The sequence below is a fragment of the Equus asinus genome, chromosome 8, assembly GCF_041296235.1.
Source record: "Equus asinus isolate D_3611 breed Donkey chromosome 8, EquAss-T2T_v2, whole genome shotgun sequence".
Lineage (NCBI taxonomy): Eukaryota > Metazoa > Chordata > Mammalia > Perissodactyla > Equidae > Equus > Equus asinus.
In genome coordinates this window covers 68,244,611-68,265,544 of record NC_091797.1, presented here as the reverse complement: position 1 = coordinate 68,265,544, position 20,934 = coordinate 68,244,611, and the positions used below count along the sequence as shown (strand labels likewise).

The 20,934-nt window shown below is 48.4% G+C and overlaps 1 long non-coding RNA gene across 1 annotated transcript in view; it reads right to left on the bottom strand.

Moving 5' to 3' along the window:
* The window catches only part of LOC123287044 (uncharacterized), a 28,452-nt gene that overhangs the window by 2,058 nt on the left and 5,460 nt on the right, over positions 1-20,934 (bottom strand). Inside the window, exon 2 of the long non-coding RNA XR_011505275.1 lies at positions 3,326-3,540. This is a non-coding gene — a long non-coding RNA (uncharacterized lncRNA). The remainder of the gene's footprint in view (positions 1-3,325; positions 3,541-20,934) is intronic.

The window sequence follows — 20,934 nt, the reverse complement described above, 5'->3', positions numbered from 1 at the left end:
CAGTACATAGTCTTTTGTGTCTGACTTCCTTCACCTAACACAAAGTTTTTGAGATTCATCCATGGTGTAGCACATATTGATGTTTCTTTCCTTTTTATTGAATCGCCTGGTATATTTTTACGGGAGTTAAGGACTGATCACTAGTGAGTTGGACCACTGGATCTGATTGTGGGATGTCTGGAGCCATGTTTGATCATCACAACTAGAATGGGGCCTGCTACTGGCACGCATTAGATAGAGGCCAGTGATGCTGGTAACCATCTTGCAAGGGACAGGACAGCCCTCTCAACAAAGAAGCACCTGACCAAAATGTCGATGGTGCAGAAATTGAGAGTCCCTGGCTTAGACTTGGCTGAATTTCCACTTATCATTGGGGTCCATGTTTAAAATCAAGTGTTTCTTGATGGAAATTTCCCTTTGATTGTAATAGATGTCGTTGCTTTAGGGTTCTGTTTTTCTCATTTTTATGTATGTTTAAAATACGAACTCATTTGTGAAAGTGATCATTTTTCTATCATTTGGGAAAATTCTGGAATCTCCTAAAATGTTATTCAATAAGAAAGGTGACAGGAGAAGAGTGTACAATTCTTATTTCCTGTCTGAGATCTCAATTCCACCTGGTGTTGAAAATTTAGCAAAAGAAAAGTAGCAAATGATGTTGGCTTGTACAGCTTAAATTCCCAGGACACTGAGGAACTGTTGGTAGGCTTAAAATAAAGGCATTTAATAAAGTACATTAAGTTTATTTAGCAAAAGATTGCACCATAATTTTTGTGGCCTGAGGACCAATGTTATGCACTCTAGCTATATTTTGCCAGTTCAGTTCCAGAATTTTGAATCTGCTATGTTACTCTTAACATTAGTAACTAAAGTTTACACGGGGGCAGAGGTTAAAAGAAAACAGGTCTGGAAAAACAGAACCAAAGAAGTTCTTATCACCCAGCATTTGGTGCAGCACTCCCCTCTTGGGAATAAGAAGAACTCAGCCAGAATTTAAATATTTTGTTTTATCTGAGACCAGGGCCTCGTTGACTGCTCAGTTTTTTCTCTGGGGTGGTTGAGACGCCAAGAGGTGGAATCCTATCTCTTAGCTCTTTTGAGCTTTGTGTGATGACGAATTAGAAACCAAGTTCTCTGTTGGAGCTTACTAACCTAAGTGGAGCCTGATGTGACGTGAGTCAGTAAACCATCCCCGGCAGAGGGTGCCTATGGGAATCTGACAAATAAACAGTGGCGTTTCAGCTGCCCCGGGCAACTTCTCACTCTGACCCCACTTCTGTTCCAGGGGCAGCTCTGCCTCAGCCCTGCAAGACCCAGGCAATGACGGGGAAGGGCAAGGGGGTGGATGTCTGGGGTTGATGTTCTGGCTGCCAGGAGAGAGGGGGCAGAATGGGGTTTCCTGGAGGTTCTTCTCATTTTGATGTCCTTTATCACCCCAAGCCTCCTTAGCACCTCCTGTGTACACTAATAGTAAACCACATCAGAAATATATGGTAACATTAAACGGAGTGCAAAACACATGCATGCACATGCATGTGTTCACACACATGACATGCATACATAACACGTGCACACATATGTATACACATACCTGAACATGACACACAAACATACCGATACACACGACACACGATGCAATATATACAGATATACAAACACACAATACATGCATGCATTTACATGTGTGCACAGGCACACGTGCATACACACACTCCTCAGAATTACCATAAGCACTTTGTGCACATTTATTCGTCACTGCCGGATAGATAGTATATGTCTGTGCTACAGCTGAGGACGCTTATGCTCAGAGAGGTAAATAACTTGCTCAGGGCCATACAGCTGCTAAGTCGTAGAGCCTGGATTGAAACAAAGTTTCCTCTAAATCCAATTCCAAAGAAAGAAGCAGGAGGGAAGAAAATTTTGCCTTTAAAAAGCTGTAACTCCAACAATCACAACATCAGTGGTTGCGGGGGTAGGGGAGGGGGAGATGACTAGGCAGAGTGCAGAGGCAGTGAAAATACTCTGGATAAGATTATAGTGGTGGATACATGCCATTATATGTTTGTCCAAACCCACAGAAGGTACAACACCAAGAGCGCACCCTCATGTAAACCATGGACTTGAAGTGACAACAGCATGTCAATGTGGGCTCATCAGTTGCAACAAATGTACCTTTTTGGTGGGGGATGTCCGTAGGAGAGGAGGCTGTGTGTGTGTGTGTATGTATTGGGGGTGGGACACAGGGTATATGAGAAACCTTTGTACCTTCCTCTCAATTTTGTTGTGAACTTCAAACTACTCTAAAAAATTAAATCTGTAAAAAAACACAATATACCTCCACACAGAAGTGTTGCAGCTCAGTCTTTCCACCACCATTCACAGAGAATGCACCTTGGGCAATCAAATGCCTTACCTGAATTTGAAGCTCAGGAATATGATAACCTTAGTCTGTCTTTCTCTTAAAATAAAAGTAGCTTTTTTTCTGAAGATAAAAATGACATATGCTAATTAAAAGAAAGTAAAAATTATTTCCACCTCTTAACATCTCCTGAACATTCCTCCTGCTATCTCTAGGCAGATTAGATAGGTAGATCATAGAAAGATGGATGATTTATGGAGTTTTATATAAATGATACTATGGTATAGATACTGTAATATATCAGGCTTTGTTTTTACTAACAGTGTAGTTTGACATTCCGTCAAGACATCTAATTCTATATCATTATAAAGGCCACACCGATTCATAACTATGATCTATTGGACCTATATCCTTGTTGGTGTTGTTAAGCCCTCTTGTGAGGGTGGGGCAAGACAAGTAGCCATGGAAAGCCCAACGCTGGGGCAAAAGATGTCTTTGAGGAAGGAATCAAGCACTACACTCCGCATGGAGCAAACCTTCAGGAAACCGAGACCTCTTGATTTCTGATTACTTGAAATTCTAGGGCTACCATCAGCCTAAACTCTTGAAGCCTAGCTGAGCCTGATAAAGACTAGCTTTAGACTAACGCGAAATTTTGACCCCAAAACTAACGCAGTGGATGCACAAGACCTTAAGAGCCATGCAGTTCCGAAAGCACTCCTGCAGCTCAACAGAGAAGCTCAGACATGCTCCCGCCTCGCCGGGGGGGCTCACCACCTCTCTGAGCTTCTACCCTCTGTTCTAGAAACACTCCAGGATTTCATGCTTGCCCTCCTTGCTTCCATCAATGTGTTCCTGCTCTTTGTTACATGCTGGGAAGATACGTTCTCTTTTTTTGAACACTGAAATTGGAGCCAATTTTTTCAGTGCTATTCTTCATTCAACAAGTATTAACTGAAGTCCTACCGTGGCTGTGCAGTCTTCTAGGTCCAGGGATACGGCAGCAAGCAAGATGGAAGTGAATGCCGGTGGGAGCGACGAGAAGGTCCATCTTCACGAAAGGAGCTTGTGGGGCCTGGGAGCTGGGGGCTGGGATCCACAGCGTTCCCTGGACACCCTCGTGCACGCATTTTTGCAAGTCTAAGTGATATTTTCCTTGAGATAATTTTCCAGAAGTGCCACTGTGGATCAAAAGATCTGCACATTTAAATACCAGAAATATCAGATCAAATTGTACTTTGTACAACAGAGCAGAACAGTGGATTGTGGCTTCCCATTTAACTTGTCTCTCTCTCTCTCTCTCTTTTTTTTTTTTTTTTTGATAGGTAATTAAAAGGAGATGTAAGTGAAGGCCTCCTCCCCATTCTCACTTTTTACACAAACTATTCTAGGGACAAATTTTGATTTTCAGTGGTGGGAGGTGGGAGGGAGAAGGGAAATGTTCTGACACGTAACTTTGTGTGCATCTTCTCTCTAAAATCGATCAATGGAAGAAGTTCCCGGAACCTCAGAGAGGAGCAATGTTTGTTTGCTGTTTGTCACTCTTCCCCTAAGAACACGTCTGTTCTTCCACTAGGGTGATACTCTGCCCCCTCGGGAAGCATTTACCACCCCTGGAGACCCACAGATCTCTGGGAGCAGGAAACTCTCTATTCAGTAGGAAACTGTTACCTTTTGGAACTTTATCCCAAACCTGGGGTCCCTGGAGGAAGCTTGGCTCGCTCTTGACAGCCGCCCCTCTGCCAGTACCTCCCTCCTCCTCTCCAGCCTTCTGTGATCTCTTTCTCATTCCTAGGTGTTCTTTGGAGACATTTTATTTTGTAAATAAGAAGATATCAGTTACTATTATTTTTTAAATGGCACTCAGGAATGTTTACGCCAACTTTGGATTCATGCACTGACCTGAAGTGCAACTGGGGGGCGGGGGTGACGTCCATTCTAGATGGTGAGATATTGTCAAGGCAGCCAGCACCTGGGGACCCCGGCTTCCTGCACATCAAAATGAGGGGCCAGGGGCTGGCCCGGTGGCGGAGTGGTTAAGTTCACACACTCTGCTTCGGCGGCCCAGGGTTTCGCCAGTTCGAATCCTAGGCGCGGACATGGCACTGCTCATCAAGCCATGCTGAGGCGGCTTCCCACATGCCACAACTAGAAGGACCCACAACTAAAAATGCACAACTGTGTACCAGGGGGCTTTGGGAGAAAAGGGAAAAAATAAAATCTAAAAAAAAAAAATGAGGGGACGTGTTCTCTTGATTTATATACCATCTCTTCTACCAAAGAGCACACAGCATCTTGACAAGACTTTTAGCCCTCATAATATTGTCATTCGGGAGAAAAGGTACTTTATTTCATTTTTACTCCATCGGAGAACAGCACGATCAAGAGGAGGGTGGTTCCAGCTACCGCCTCAGCCCCAAGCTGCTTGCCAAGAGTTACAAACTTCATGTCACTCAGTATCAGGTTAGTACTGATATTTCCGGTCTTGACCCTACTCCACACTGTGTGAGAGCAGAGGTGATGTGGAGTCTGAGGCAGAAATGCCCCCGTGAGTCTGCTCTGTCCCAGGGCCAGGGATGAGGCCAACAGGAATCCAGAGAGTCCAGGTCCTGAGTGCACAGGTCCCCACTGCCAGTGACTTGGGCTCTGCAGGCAGGACCACATGCAGTTCCACACGCATTTCTTATTGCACCCACAGAACTTCATCCTGAAGCTTCCTTGCACATTCATCACACTGCACTGTGAAGTGTGTGTGCGTGTGTGAGAGCTCCCTGAGGCTGGGGACGGTGTTTTGTTCACCTCAGCACCCCCAGATTCCTACATTCTCCCTGGCGTCAGTGTTATTGAATGAATCATTCATTCAGTGAGTGGGGGTTGGGGGATTCTAAGCCCGTGCACTCCAAACTTTTACATAATGCATCTCCACTGATGGGAAACCTTAAGCTCACACAACTCCCATCCCCTGGGATGGGGTCGACGTCGTTAGCTGATACAGCAGGGTGACACATGCATCTAGTATGAGCTTCTGCATTAACGACAGAGAGTGGAAATGCATGGCGTTGGTTTGACTGGGCTGCTGTAACAACCTGCCACCGACTGGGCATCTTAAGCAACCAAGGTTTTTTTCTCATGGTTCCAGAGGCTGAAAGTCCAAGATCAAGGCATCAGCAGATCTAAGGTCTGCAGGGGACCCTCTTTCTAGTGCACAGATGGTGTCTTCTCACTGTGTCCTCACACGGTGGAAGGGGTAAGGGAGTCCTCTCGGGTCGCTAACCCCATTTCTGAGGGCTCCACCCTCAGGACCTGAGCACCTCCTAAAGGCCCCCCTCCTGACACCAGCACACGGTGGGTGAGGATTCAACATTGGAACTGGACACAGATATTCAGTCTACAGCATCTGTGCCGCAAAGAGCCATCTTGAGAATCTGGAACGGAGGGGCTGATTTCCTGTCGGATCTTGTCAGATGAGTCCTGCATGTTTTTAATCTGGAAAGGTGGCTGACAAAGAGCTTCTGCTCAGAGGAGGCAAGTGGCTCTGCCTTTTCTCTTTGCTTGCTCGTTGTTAGTGCCGTCTTTCACTCACAGTTTCTTCGCTAATGGTTCTTTTTGGGGTTGTCTACTTAACACCAGAAGGCATTACCTGCAAATCCACTTATGGAGGGCCCTGCAGTGCATGGTGGCAGTCTGCCTGGAAAGGACCACCACCAGCCTGCACCTCGGGGCACCTACCTCCCTGCAGGACCCTCGCCCGTGGGGCACGAGCATGACAGACAGACACAGCAGGGCCACTCCCTCTCTAGGCTAAGGATGAGGTTCGCTTATTTTGTAGATTTTAGATTAAAACAAATAGAAACAGGAGTTCTGATATTCTTTGGGTGCCTTCTTCTGTGCTCTGCTCTCTAAGAACATAAGCTTTGAGGGGACTGGAAGCCACTGCACCTGCTGGATCCCAGCCCTGGAGCAGTGCTGAGCAGGTGGCACGTACTCCACACAGGCTCATCGAAGGACAGAGGTGTTTGGATTGAAAGCAACTTTTCATGAACTAGTGACTGATGTGGTGGCAGGTGACAGACGTTCGGGTGGCTTCACAGCCTCATGGCCAGCGGCAGGTCGAGGCTGTCTCCTCCGGACTGGGGGCTCCCTCTAGTCAGGGGGATCAGACACAGTCCCCAGACCCCACACACTGTGCCCATCAGGTCTCAGAAACCTCTCTGTAACTTAATACAGGGGAGATGGAGTGGCCAGTATCCAATCTAGGGGCCTTCAGAGATACAAAGAGTTCACTAAAAACGGAACTTTGTTATAGCTTCCCAAATAGGGATAAAGATACGGAAGTAGTAGTAGTCACATAGCAGAAGTAGTAAAGTAGCAGGAAAAGTAGCAGTGAGAATTAACAGCAGCAGTGGCAGTAGTCGTGAAGGTGGTAAGAGGAGCTGTGGCAGGAGAAGCAGCAGCGGCAACAGTGGCGGTGGCCACAGAGGGCAGCCGCTGCCCGTCTTCATTGATACCTCCTATGCACAAATTCTGTCCTGTTGTACTCTCGTTTACTACTAAAAACTGCCCTGTTTAAGACCCTTAATGTCTTTGGTTGGCCTTACGGTAATGTCTGAGATCCTCACCCTGACACCCTGGGCAATGCCAGGCCTGCTCCGCTCTTCCAGCCACATGCCCCCAGCCCTCAGCCTGCATCTTTCTTTCAGTTCCTCAAGCATCCTGCCCTCCCTGTGCATGTTCTTCGTTCCTCAGGAACAAGCAGCGCTCCTGACCACCTGCCCCTGTAGCCCACGCCCACCCCACAGCCTTAGCTCTGAGTCAGTCCCGTTTGATGGAAGCCTCGTCCCCTCAGCATGGCAGTTGTCTGTTACTGTAATTGCTTGGTTAATACTTTATCTCCTCCATCTGTGCAGCCAGAAAAGAAGGAAGTGCTCACGGAAGGATGGGGATATGCCAAAAGGGCATAGAAGCCAACCTGCTGGAGCTCCCAATGGCAAAAGCTGGACCGAGTTGAGCAAAGAAAACAAATAATGATAGCAGTGGATTCTAATTCATAGAATAATATAAATATTCATGGGTCCATATTGATACAAAAAATGCAAACCAGTGAGAGGAGAGAACTCATGTGTTGTGCCTGCTACTCACTACTGTGTCTCCCCCGGGGCCAGCACACAACATGGTGCACAGTCGGCGGTAACTGCTCAGAGTGGAATGAAGGAGCTGTTGGTGTCACCCATGCACAGGTGAGGGGACGGAGCCTGGAGGGCGAGGGCCGGCCTGAGGAGCGCTGTCAGCAGTGGGCGGAGCTGTAGACTCTGCTTGCTTACTACTACCTCCCAAAGGTGAGGCCAAAAACAGCCCAACATGTCAGCAGCCAGGACTGACACTTAACAATCCTGTCAGATTCTGAAGGCCTTGGCTCTCTGTTTTAGTGTGCCACATTTCATGAATCTTTGCGAATCCGAGCAGTGAACCCTTGGTGTAACAATGCAATAACGGCAAATGGAGAGACTGTTCTGGCTGTCCTGCGTCATTCAGACTTTGTTCGGAAAGTTCCGTCTGTGGAGCTGTCTTGCCGAGGACAGAGAGCACTGCACACGTCTGTCAAGTCCCTGTTCTGGTTAAGCTCCGACGCTGCCCCCTTGGTATCCAGCCCACCCCTCCTCCAAATGCCCCTGTGCACCCTTGGTTTCCCACCTAGGAGCTCATTCCTGTCTCTCAACTGTTAGTTTATAAACTTGTCATGTGTGTGCCAATAAATTCTTCAGAATTCATGTCAGTATTGCACGTTAAATACCAAGCCTAACAATGAAGCAGTTCCTGAGATGCCCACGCCCTGTCCGTCGGGCCTGCCTGACGCGGCGCTCAGTTCTGTGGAGTGACTCACGCTCTCCTGGATTCTGTTTCTTTCAGAACTATTTTTAGAAAAATGAGGACAGAGATTTGATTCCTAGTTTCAGGCTCCCCAGGCTGGCAGAAGCTAGAATTGCTTCAAAACCACCAATTCTTCCTACAGCCACTCACCAGAACTCTCTGCTAAATCATAAGAAGTCACCAAAGGAGGGGCCAGCCCTGTGGCCGAGAGGTTAAATTTGTGCACTCCACTTTGGCTGCCTGGGAGCAGACCTAGAGCCGCACATCAAGCCATGCTGTGGTGGCGTCCTACATAGAAGAACTAGAATGACCAACAACTAGGATATACAACTATGCGCTGGAGCTTTAGGGAGAAAAAAGAAAAAAAAGAAGCAGATTGGCAACAGATGTTAACCCAGGGCCAATCTTCCTCACCAAAAAAAAAAAAAAAACAAACATATTTTTTAAAAGAAAGAAGTCACTAAAGGAGACAAGAATAAGTCAACCTCTGCTCATTCCACAAAGCACACCCAGGGAGCTCCTAAGCTGTCTCCGGCGCTGTTTTGGGTGGGGTGGAAATAGCCATGACTGGGCAAGCACGGACACTGCTCTCCAGGGGCCAGCGTCTCCACCAGAAGGTGGAGATGGGAATGCAACTGTGGTCGTGAAACAGATTCAAATGCGTGGGGATGGATTCCATGGAGAACTGGTGACTCCAGAGTTGGAGCAGGGAAAATACCAGATGAGCCTGAGACTGAGGGAGCAGAAAATAGGGACGTGTTTACAAAAGAAAGGGACATACCAAGAAGGCACAAGAGCCAACCTGCAGGAGCTCCCAACGGCCAAAATTAGAATGATTTGAGCAACAGGATAAACAGTGGATTCTAACCCATGAGTTAGAAGTATTGGATTCTAATCCACAGAGTAAAGTAAATATGTAAGAGTCCATAGTGACGTTAAAAACAATTAAATAAATAAATGAGTGGCAGGGAAGGCGCAGCTCTTCTTTACAGAAGAGTCCAAGTTCCAAATGTGGAAGGAATGATGAAAATATAAAATCACCATTGCACAAACATTACAGTAATAATTGTTGCAGGCAAGATCTGCTGATGGATACAAAAATCACTGGGCTAGGCTTTGAAAAGAAACAGGATATTTTCATAGTCTCAACTTATCTCCCTAAAAAGACTGATCAATTAGAAAGAGAAAAATAGTAGGTTTACAGCGGAGAAGCCCTGCAGCCATCTTAAGCAGGGGACCAAGGCAACATCGCCAGGAAGGAGACCTGTCGGCCTCACATACCCACAGTGTGAGCCACCGAGGCGAATGCGGGATCATTTCCATGGGCTTCCTGACAAAATGCATCACCTCCAGATAATTAGTAATGAGAAAACATTAGGCAAATCCGAATTTGAGACATTCTACAAAGTAATTGATTAGTACTACCAAAAGTGTCATGGGCATAAAGACAGGAAAGACTGAGGAACCATCGAAACAATTCCAGTGACCTGCTTTCCTGAAAACAAAGACAGGGTTGGGTGAAGAGATGCTCTTGTCCTGGCAGGAGTTGGGCATCATCTGGAAAGCTTGAGAGTCAAGTAAAATGTACCTCTGACGTCTCTGTAGGGATAAAATGAAGTGTGAGAGAAAAAGCATCTGAATTTGGCCAATGTAGATGCACAGTTAGGACAGTGCAAACCCAAATGTCTTACTTTCCTCAACAGCAGGTTTAAAAATTAGCCTTATTTGAAACATTGCCTGAATTTTCTACTTCACTTTGCCCATCAGGTAGCTTACCTTGTGTAGAGCACTATTTTAAGTCCTGTAAAAAATAATAAAGGAATAGAAAACAAGATCCTTGCCCTTAGAACTTATTAGGGAGAAATAGGTGATTACAAGAGAAACACACAAATAAAAGATTAAAAACATGCTTATAACAAATGGATAAATAAAATGTAGTATATACATAAGTGGAATATTATTCAGCCTTAAAAACAAGGGAAATCCTGCCATTTGTGACAACACGGATGGACCTAGGGGACATTAGGCTCAGTGAGGTGTCAGACAGAGAAAGACAAATACTGTATGATATTACTTATATGTGGAATCTAAAATAGTCATACTCATAAACGCAGAGAGTAGAAGGGTGATTGAAGGAGCTGGGGGAGGAAGGAGACGGGAAGTGATGATCAAAGAGAACAAAGTTTGAGTTATGCAGGGTGAGCAAGTTCTAGAGATACACTCTACAGCATAGTGCCTATAGTTAACAATACTGTAGTGCATTCAAACTTTGCTAAGAAGATAGATCTTGTGTTAAGAGTTCTTATCACAAAATAATAATAACGATAATAATGATAATAATAATAATAATAAAAGGAGTGGGAAGAAACTTTGGGAGGGGATGGATATGTTTATAGCCTTGATGATGGTGATAGCTTCACGGATGTATACTTATCCCCAAACTTGAGTTGTATACATTAAATATGTACAGCTTTCTACATGTCCATCATGTCTCAACGAAGTGTCTTAAAAATTAAGTAAACAATTAATTAATTTGAAAAACCATGCCCGTAGATATTACACATATTCTGAGATATAACCTTGTGTTAAAGGTGAGTGGGACAGACAGGATCAATCCAGGAAGAGGAAGTTGAAAGCTGTGCTTGAATGGTTGAATTATGGCTGCGAAGAGAGTATTTTGGGATGGAGAGAGACCTGCTTGTTTCTGCTAAAGACAGAGAGCACTTGAATCATTAGGAAATGGGGTATGGTAGAGGTGAGAGGTGGCGACGAGGTTTACCTTTTTGGTTGAAGAGGGCAGCATAGCCCCCGGGCCCAGGGTTATGAGGGGAACTGGTGTCATGAAGATAAACATCTTTGAAGAATTTGGTGAGATAATCGGAGTTGATTCAAGGGCATTGTGAGGCTCAGAGATCTGGAGAGGGAGGGGAGGAGTTCAGTTAGACACCCAAAGGACGAGGAAAGCGAAGATGAAGGGAGTGGAGTGTCCTTGAAGACCACACTAGGAAAGATGTCATGGGGAGGGGGCCGGTCAGCCTCTGCAGAGGAGCTGAGAGGCCCGGAGGCCCAGAAAAGGGATGAGGCCATTGGATTTTTGCCAGAAGAATGTCACTGGTGGTTTCAATAAAAGTAGTTCCTCCAAGGTAAAGACGAGTGAACGAGGCTACTCAACTGAAAATTTATTGAGGGCAGGAAGATCTTTGTATTTCCCCAAAATACCTAGCCCAGAATATCATCTCTGAATTTTCACAACGGAGTTCTATGCTTCCCTGCCAAGAGCTTCAACCCACACCAGACTTCAAGCAATCTAGAATAACGCACCAGTGAGAAAATAGGAGTAACCTGAATCAAAAACGTGTTTATGGAATGAATTTTACAGTAAGAAAGAAGAGAATGGAGGGCTGACATGGATTGAGAGATTGAGTAAAGCGAAGGTCAAGAGACATCGTCATAGCATTTGACATAAACCAATGTGATCAGTCAGTCTTAACGTGTGTTAGTTGTCTGTTCTTAAGAAAATGTTTTTATAGTTTTGGTTATATTTTTATCCCCCCAAAAGTATAAACTTCAGGAAAAAAAATGGAGACAAAAACAATTTATATAAATAATATGTGACCTCACCACACATGTTGGGATTTTCCCTAACTCTGGTGCATTTTTCTCAGTTAAGATCAGATCATGCATGCACTTTTGCATCCTGCTCTTTTCCTTTAACTTTATATTATAAGCATTTTCCCCAAATTAACAAAAATTTTCATAAATATAACTTCCAAACTGTGTGAACGTACTAATGTGTATTTAATTGTTCCCTAGTGATTAGATATTTAAACTGACTCCAAGTTTTACAGCAGCAAATGCTGAGATAGACATTTTTGACAAAGTGTCCAACTGCCTTCTAGAAATGTGTTCCTTTTAGCCACACAGTTGTTGTCTCCTGTAGTCTCATTTAAATGGGTGTGCATTTGCTTTCTCTTTTTAATGATCATTCATTCGTTTATGTGTTTATTCAAAAACATTTACTGAGCATCTAATACATGTGGACACTGTTCTAGGTGCTGGCCATGCCAGTGAGTGAGGGCTTAGAAGCCACTGCCCTCATGGGGCTCACCCTCCGGGAGCAGAGATTAGCCGTCACAATGCCAACAAGTGAAGAAGTAGAGTGTGCAGAGCCAAGCAGAGCTGAGCGGAGAGAATAAGGCAAGTTTGAGTGTGTGAGGGTGAGCGAGGGCACACAGAGGGTCCCCACACGGTGGTCTTTGAGTAAAGCCTGAAGGAAGACCAGGAGCAGGCACAGAAAACTGCGAAGAGCCTTCCAGAAGAGAGGTTATTAACGAGGCTGCCCCTGTGTCCCAATGTTGATCATATTGGACTCATTTCATAAGGAGGCTTGTGGCCAAGGGCCGTTCTGAAGGCCAGCTCCTTCTGTGGACATCAGGCACCTCTAATAACCCTCAGTCTCAATGTGTGCACCCCTAAAATGGAACCCTAATGGCTACTTCACTTCCCCACTGGGTTAGACTGAGACATGATTGAGGAGTCAAGGAAGAAAGTCCCACTTGGTGAGCTGCAGACCAACGCAGCACTTTTTGGGGACCCCTGACCTCTCCCACAGTCCGCCTGGCCATAGGCACAGTCCCTGACTGAATGTGTGGCCCCCGGGCTCCTCCTCCCAGTGTGGGCAGAACAGCTTTGTGTTTCAAAAACAGTTTAGCAGAAGAATTCTCCAAAATGTCACTGTATTCATGGGAAGCACCCCTGTGTTTGTTCCCCCTTCGCCTGCTGACACCTGGTACCTGAGGATTCTCCTTCCTTTCCTCACGCTTCCAGCCCGAGTCTGCTCTGATGAGGTGTGACAGCCGACAGCATTTCCTCCAGGGCCAAGGAACCTGCAGCCTTAAAGGAAGTTACCTTGGGTTGTTCCCACCAAGGGCCACTCCAAAGCTGCACTGGATGAAACCTCCCTGGAGGGAAGTGATCAGCATCCATGGTCAGAGGAAACTTAGTTCCTCCTGACCTCCCCCTGCCCCCAACCTTACAAGTTTGGGGCAGGCAAATAGAGAAGCCTGCTATTAACCGCAATACCCACTGTGTTCAAGACGGTTCAGGAGTCCTCTGACACCTCCCTGTCTGCTGGAGGGTCCCACATGCACACACCCAGCCTGTCCCCTATCTAACCTGCTTCTGAAGTGGATTCCAACTGCTTTTTACAGGACAATACACTCAAACATCCCTTCCGAATGTCAAACCCAAGTTGCCAAGTCAGACTTAGCCCCCTCCTTTGTAAACGTCGCTCCTCTGTCATTTTCTGTCCCCAGTTCTCAGCATGCGTGGTGTCCCCCTCTGCTGCCCACACTGCAGTGAGCCATGGCTCCCCACTCCAGTGCCTCCTTCTCTGTGGGCTCTGTGATCCCCAGGCCCAGCAATGCCTGTCTGTCCACCTGCACTGTCTTGCACCTCCAATCCATGTTGTACCCACTCTAAAGCTGCCTTCCTGACTAGAGTTGGATCAAGTCACTTCCTGGTCCAGAACTGTTAATGTGCCCCCCACACACACACACTGCCCCCTTTCTCCCAGCTATGTTGTTCAAAGCGTGTGGTCCTAGTACCCCTGAATCAAAATCCCCCACTGCCTGATGGAAATGCACATTCCTAGGCATGCTGACTGAGTCTGCATCTCTGGGATCACAGTGACACTGCAGAGCCAGCATCCTGCCAAAAAAGCACGAGTCCCTTAGTTGGTGTCAAGCCCTCCACGGTCCTCCCTTCTGGCCGCTTTACCTGAGTCCCCACCTCCACCCCAGACGACGCTTTCCTACCAATATCCCACGGTCACACTTCAGGACTCTGGCCACGATGGTCTCAGCCCAGACTGTCCTTTCCCTTCTTCTATGACACTGAAACCTTGTGACCTCAAGGTTCAGGTCAAATGCCATCTTCATGGTGCTCTCTCTAGGCCCCTCTCCTTTCTGATCTTGTCATAAGTATATTTCATTCTGCTCTGTGTTTTCTCCTGCAGCTGAGTGGTGCATGCACAGTTCAGCGTGTAATGGGGGAAGGGGGTGGCTTCAGGTTGCGGTCACCCTGGGGTCTTCCTCGGTGCCTGTGCTGTGCTTCATGGACGCTCCTGTCTGAGACAGACTGCAGGGTCTCAGGAGAAAGTTGTGCTCTGTCAAGATTAAGGATGTCGTGCCAGCTTGAGATGGCCATGAGAAATGCCATGTACTTGCTGCCCACTTCAGGGCTCTGCTTAGCACGCCCTGCCTCCCCAGAGGGGAGAGGGCATCTGCAGCAACGTCTTATTGAGATCGGGTTTGGGGCCTAGACATGTCAGAGAGTCCCTCTGGAAAGGGAACTCAGAAAAATACAGTGGAATGTTCACTGCCCCCTAGGCAGGACAGCCCATGACACCTTAAAGAAGAAAGGAATGGCACCATGGGTGTGCAGGACTGACGGTGACCCCAAACCACATCATGCAGTCACCTGCTTATACTTCTCTAAGAGACCTGGGCACAGTGGAGCTCACAGCCCCTGGAAAGGTAAGCGCCTCCTGTGGCTACACTGCTGCCCGTTGAGACATCTTCCTCAACCAGGCAAATGGAAAAGTGGACTCAGACCGTCAGGAGAGCTATGAGCCCGAGAGCAGGTGGGGACGTCGACAGAGTTCATGGAGCCTCATCACAAAAGACTAGGGAGGTATGTGTCTACAAAACCCATGGCAAAGAAAGTGCCAAAATTACTGAGATCTGTGCATGATAATTCAATATTTCAAGAATAGACTTTTTTTCTGAAAGTTAGTCACTAGGCTAATGCAAAAATAGCACCCACTAAATATACCCTCAGCAGCTGGGTGTTTTAAGGAGAGAATCAAACTAAACACATCTTGGAACTTAACGTTGCTGATGGACCCTGAAGTTGATTCTCAGAAGGAAGAAACACTGAAGGAATTGGGAAGTTTCTATTTAAAAAAAAAAAGGATGGGGCCAGCCCGGTGGCGGAGTGGTTAAGTGCGCATGTTTCACTTCGGTGGCCCGGGGTTTGCCAGTTTGGATCCTGGGTGTGGACATGGCACCACTTGGCAAAAGCCATTCTGTGGCAGTCGTCCCATGTATAAAGTAGAGGAAGATGGGCACAGATGTTAGCTCAGGGTCAGTCTTCCTCAGCAAAAAGAGGAGGACTGGCAGCAGATGTTAGGACAGGGCTAAACTTCCTCAAAGAAAAAAGAAAAGGAATATCCATTTCTAATTTATAAAGAAGGAGGCAAGGAAGAATGTATTAGGGAGACTTTTGTTATAGATGCTACCAAAAAAGTAAAATTTCACCCAAAAGGGATGGCATATTAACTTACAAAATAAAAAGTTCATGTAAGTCGCAAATTGGCAAAACACAATGTTTTAAGCCTCCTGAAAGGTCTGTGCAGGTCTCCGATGATGGACACGCCCAGGCACAACTTGCGAGGATTCATTTATGAACTGTGACTACACTGTCAGGGACTGTGGTGACACACTCCTTGTTCAAGATAAAAGGAAAATACATCTTCCAAGAAAGCTGAATTGAAACTTTCACAGCACAGCCCCTCTGACGCCTCATCGTCTATATAAGTTGGTTCCTTCTACACTTGACAGATGATACCAGATAAAAACAGAGAACCAAATTCAGTGAGCAGAAGTGAACAGACATGTCCAGGGGATTCATTCAAAATGCACTGCCCACTGGCTTTGAATGATGGTTTGCAAGGGGTTGAAGGAAAAAGCACAATGTTTTGAAGAGAAAGGGAATTTCTGGAGGGAGTTTCAAAACAGAAATTTCACTTTAAACTGGATGAAGGACACAGGCTAGCGCAGTAATTGCTGCCAGCCCCCTGGGAGCTGGGCGCCTGGGAGAGGCTGCAGGCACACAGAGAGCTCAAATCGCCCTTCCCAGCAGATGTCCAGGGCAATGGAGTTGCACCCACACAACGGGCCCAGAAGGGGTGAGAGAAGAGAAGGACAGCTGAGGCCCACATAGGTCAGCAGGAGGAGAGGGAGGGGAGCTCACATCCCACGGGAGGTCTCAGATATTTCTGAGCGGAGTCGCCCTCTTAAAAGCCTCTGCTGTTCACGTAAAGTGCCATTATCTGGCGCTGTCTGATAAGCCTATGAGAAACAACTTACAGCAACAGACACCTTTCAAGAACATCAGAACGTGCTGTGCAATGTCCAGACTGAGCCTGTCAGCTGAATGCCACCAACACGATGTGTGTCCACTCCCACGGAGCCATGTGTCCCGTCACTGGTCTTACTACCCTGCTCATATGTATCCTTTCAGACTTCGAAGGTTTGAGATGCAATGGCCAGGCAAAGTCCAAAATGCGAATCTGACTGAGCACCTGGGCCTGACGGTGCAAGGGTGCTTCGAGGGAGACAGAACAAGAATCATATTCACTCATTCGGCTGGCCCCACAAGCTGCAGGTGGAGGCAGAAACCTCCTCTAAGAGCGTGGGAAGGAAGATGCCCAGGCGGTGGTGTCTCACGCTCATCTTCTCCAGGAGCGGGGGGGTGGGGGTGAGAAGCAAGTGGGGCAAAGGCATGGGGCCTAGCGGACTGTGAGGAGTAAGTTATGGAGGAAAACAGCGCAGGCAACAGCCCAGCCTGCAGGCAGAAGCTGGACGGCGCCAACACAAGCCAGGCCGACTCTGTGTGGCTTTGCTTCCCTAGCCCAGACTGAGTGTGGGAGAGGGAGCAAGGGGAGGTGGAGGTGGTGACGCCCCTGGGTGGGGCCTGGCAGAAAGGCTGGGGGAAAAGTCAGAGGCCAGGGGCTGCAGGCCTCAGCGAGGTGTGTGGCTGAGGGCTGTCCTCATGGCCCAGCTCATTCTGTTGACATCAGCCCCTCAGTCTCAGGAGTTCGTCTCTAAAATGGAATTATAATGCCCACTTCACTTCCCTCCTAGGTTATAGTAAAATGACTGAGGAAATTCTCTTCAGATGCGTCTCAAAGCCTCTGACATGTCAGAAACAGGGCTCAGTGTCACCAGCAGCTGCTGGGGATGAGAGTTGAGTGGGAGGACACCAAGCACGCCCATGAGCTCAGAAAGGGCAGATGTTCTTATCCATGGCCAGAGCATGCAAGGGGAGGGGCTGGGCTCCCAGAGCGGATGGGCAGGCCTCGTGTTGTCCTCTGTGTCCCAAAGAACATCTGGGCTTGGATGACTGGGTGGGTTTGTGGGCACGTGCCCGCCACACTGCCTTTGGGGACCCCCCGGACAAAAACAGAAGGCTCTTGGAAGGCCAGCCCTTATTCCAGTTCAAAGACGCAAAGCAGGAATTCCACACCAAGCTTCCGAAGCTGTCGTTTCCATAGGTGCTGGTGGCTTTGCAGGACAGGAGGAGAGCCTGAATCTAAGGTCCCATCCAAATCAAAGTGCCCCTGACTTGGCCTGGGCAGCCCCGGCACATTCGGAAAGAGGACAGATCAGCTGCATGCATAAACGGCAGTCTTAGAACATTAAAAAGAAAATACATTCAGATTTTTTAGGCTAAACATACGTAGAGGGGAGTTGAAAGAGGATCTTTTGAGTGCCTGACGTCTGGGTTAAACGTACGACTCTCCTGCTAGAATCAGTGCTGTGTGTCAGGCGCTTTCAGCGCTGCGCGAGAGGCTGTTCCAACATGCAAAGCACGGAGCATGGGAGGAGCCATCAACTCCCAGTCTCCGATCCCCCCTGAGAATCCTCCCCCAGCAGCTCCCCCACCCACTCTGGGCACAGCCGCTCACGCCAACCTCCCTCCAGCTCCCGCAGCAGGCCTCAGGGGCCCCGGCCTATTTGTCCTTGCGCAGGGCCCCCCGACGTGCTCTTCCAGCCTGCCCTGCCTGGAAAAGCCCAGCTCTCCCATCGAAGTTCTGTCCTAATGTCACTTTTCCCATTAAACCTCCTTGCAAATTCCCAGCAGCCTCACCGCGAGGTGCTGGGTCCTGTGAGCCATGCGTGTGGTCTTTTTCCACCCTTATCCCACCGAGAGGTGCAGTGACCTCTAATGTGGCCATCCCCTCCACCAGCCTCGGGAGAACTGGCCGAAGGCCTCAGGTGAAAAGGAACAAGTTGGTGAACTACACAGACGAGAACACTGAGGCCCAGAGGACGCATCCACCGCCCTCAGTCCCCATGGCCCGTGCTGGGAGGCACACCAGGTCGCTGGAGGAAGCAAGGATTTATTCCCTCGGTGGCTGGAAGCACTGCAGGAAGGCTGTCCCCAGGTTGCCCTGAGCCAGCAGAAGTGGCCCTCCCCCCTACCGAGGGCCAGCGCTGCCTTCATTTGGACCGCATGCAGAGGCTTCTCTTCTGCAAGACGACATGTACTCTCGGTCAGACTCTCCCCATCACTGCTGGCTGGCCACGAGGCCAATAACCAGGACAGCCTGGCTGGGGACATGCAGGGCATGCTAAGGGAACACAGGGACGGTGCCCTGACCCATAAACACTACAGACACCAGGTGTGCAGCACAGACACCAGGTGTGGCAGGACGGGGGGCACTCACGGGACTGGCTTCCGAGAGCGTGGGCCTGGGGTGGGGATTCAGGTAAGAGAGACAGGATTGTATACGCAGCAAGGCCTCCGGAGGTACTGGAAACATACAGGTAGCATGGTGCCCAGAAGGAGGAGAAAGTGATGGCCCGAGTGAGGTAGAAACGCTACAGCCAGGTGGGCGGTGGGAGAAGGGACAGAAGGCACCAGAACCCTCCATCCCACACTCATCCTCAGCAGGACCCTCAAGTCAGGGAGCCGAGGGGTGAAATTAGGAGCAACCTCACTATTGTCATTCCCAGTGACCACTTGGGGAAGGTGTGCTTCGTCATCTCCAAAGCTGGGAGCTGGGATCTGTGAGGTTGGGGGTCCTGGTTCCAAAGGGGACACTATCCTCCAGGAGACAGAGTGAGAGGGCCCCTGAGCTCTAAGCTATGGCAGCCACCTGAGAGGCTCCTGGGGCAGGGGCCAGCAGGTGAGAAGTCACCATCTGGACCCTGCTCATCACAGATGTGGGCTGCTGGCATACAACAGGATGGGACACAAGTGACCCATTTGGGCTCCTCTCATGCCTGAGGAAGATTCTCCCTGAGCTAACATCCATGCCAATCTTCCTCTATTTTGAACGTGTGTTGCCACCACAGCATGGCCACTGACGAGCGGTGTAGGTCTGCGCCTGGGAACTGAACCCAGGCTGCCAAAGCTGAACGTACAGAACTTAACCACTAGGCCATGGGGCCAGCCCCACCTTGTGCAGTTTTGATGACAAATGGTAAGTAGGAGTGCAGCGCTCCTGGACCAGCAAGGGCATTGTGACCAGGGATTCAAAGCCCTCAGAAATGAAGGTTTAGAGTTTGCCACCAAGCCAGCCACTGGCCCAACAGAGCTGCTGGCTAAAAGTGAAGGGATCTGGAAAGGACAGAGGAGGAGGCACAGTTGATAAATTTCAATTGGAGCCCCAAAAGCAGCTACAGTGGCAGGCTGTAATTTGACCTACCAATCTTCTTCTTCTAAGCTTCCTCCAGGACAAGTTTGCCAGATAAACTACAGGATGTCCAGTTAAATTTGAATTTCAGACAATCAATGAACAGGTTTTTTAGTATGAGTATATCTCAAATATTGCATGGAACATACACTAAAAAAAAATTACTTATCTGAAATTCAAATTTAACTGAGAGTCCTATATTTTTATTTGCTAAACCTGGCAACCCTATTCCAGGAAGAGAAACCACTGGAGGCTGGAGCAGCTGCTCCCAGGATGTCTAAGAGGAAGTGGGTCAAAGGAGAGCAAGAAGCAGACTTGGGTGGATGGCACCAGGCCCTGCTCTGATCCCCACTCGAGAGCAGAGATCCACCCCCGGCTCCCAGGCTGTCCCCGGAAGATGGCTCTCAGCAGGCAGCCCTTTCGGGGGGTTGTTCAGGTCAAGGAAACCACCCTGCCCAGTTCATGCCTCCTTCCAGGGGCAGCCTGCACCTGCAACTGGCCAGCCCAAGGAGCAAAGGCCTGTTGCTTCACCCCAGCTCCCATGGAGTAGGCACCTCCTACTGCAGAGCTCTCAGCAGTGTTGTCGACTGAGGCTTTCTGGGAGGGCCCTGCATCTCAGCTCTCTTCCGCCAATCCTGCTTCCTTCCCCTGACTCCACGGTTATTCGACCCAAGAGCACCTCCTGATACACATCCCACAGCTAACCTCCATCTCAGGGTCTGCTGCTGCCCCCACTTAGAGGCTGAGGGAGGCCTCGGATCACACAGTATTCTTGTCACCACAAGCATGCCCTTAGAGGAAAGACATATTCACTTTTCGAGCTCATTGCTGGGAGCCACTCAGCACTTTTAGAGGCCCTGGTTCAAAGATGATCAAGAAACAATTCTGTTTCCAAATGCTAAGGGAGAAAAGGGACAGTGCCCCAGAGGGACTGCAGCACCCTTCCCACTGGATGTGGGGATGTCATCTCAAACATCCCCTGTCCAGTCCCCTGGAAACCTGTTCCTCCTCCAAACTTCTCTATTCAGGTTCTTGGTCACACCATTCCCCAATCTCTGAGCCTGGAAACTCCCCGGTAATCTTCACCACCTGGCTCGTCACCCACATCCACCCAGCGCTTGTGCACCACCTCCCCTCCTCTGAGCACCCCTCCATCTGCCCTGTCCCTGCTCCTTGCCTCTTGCCTGAGTCCTCCTCGGCTCCTGGCCTTTCTCCTCTCCTA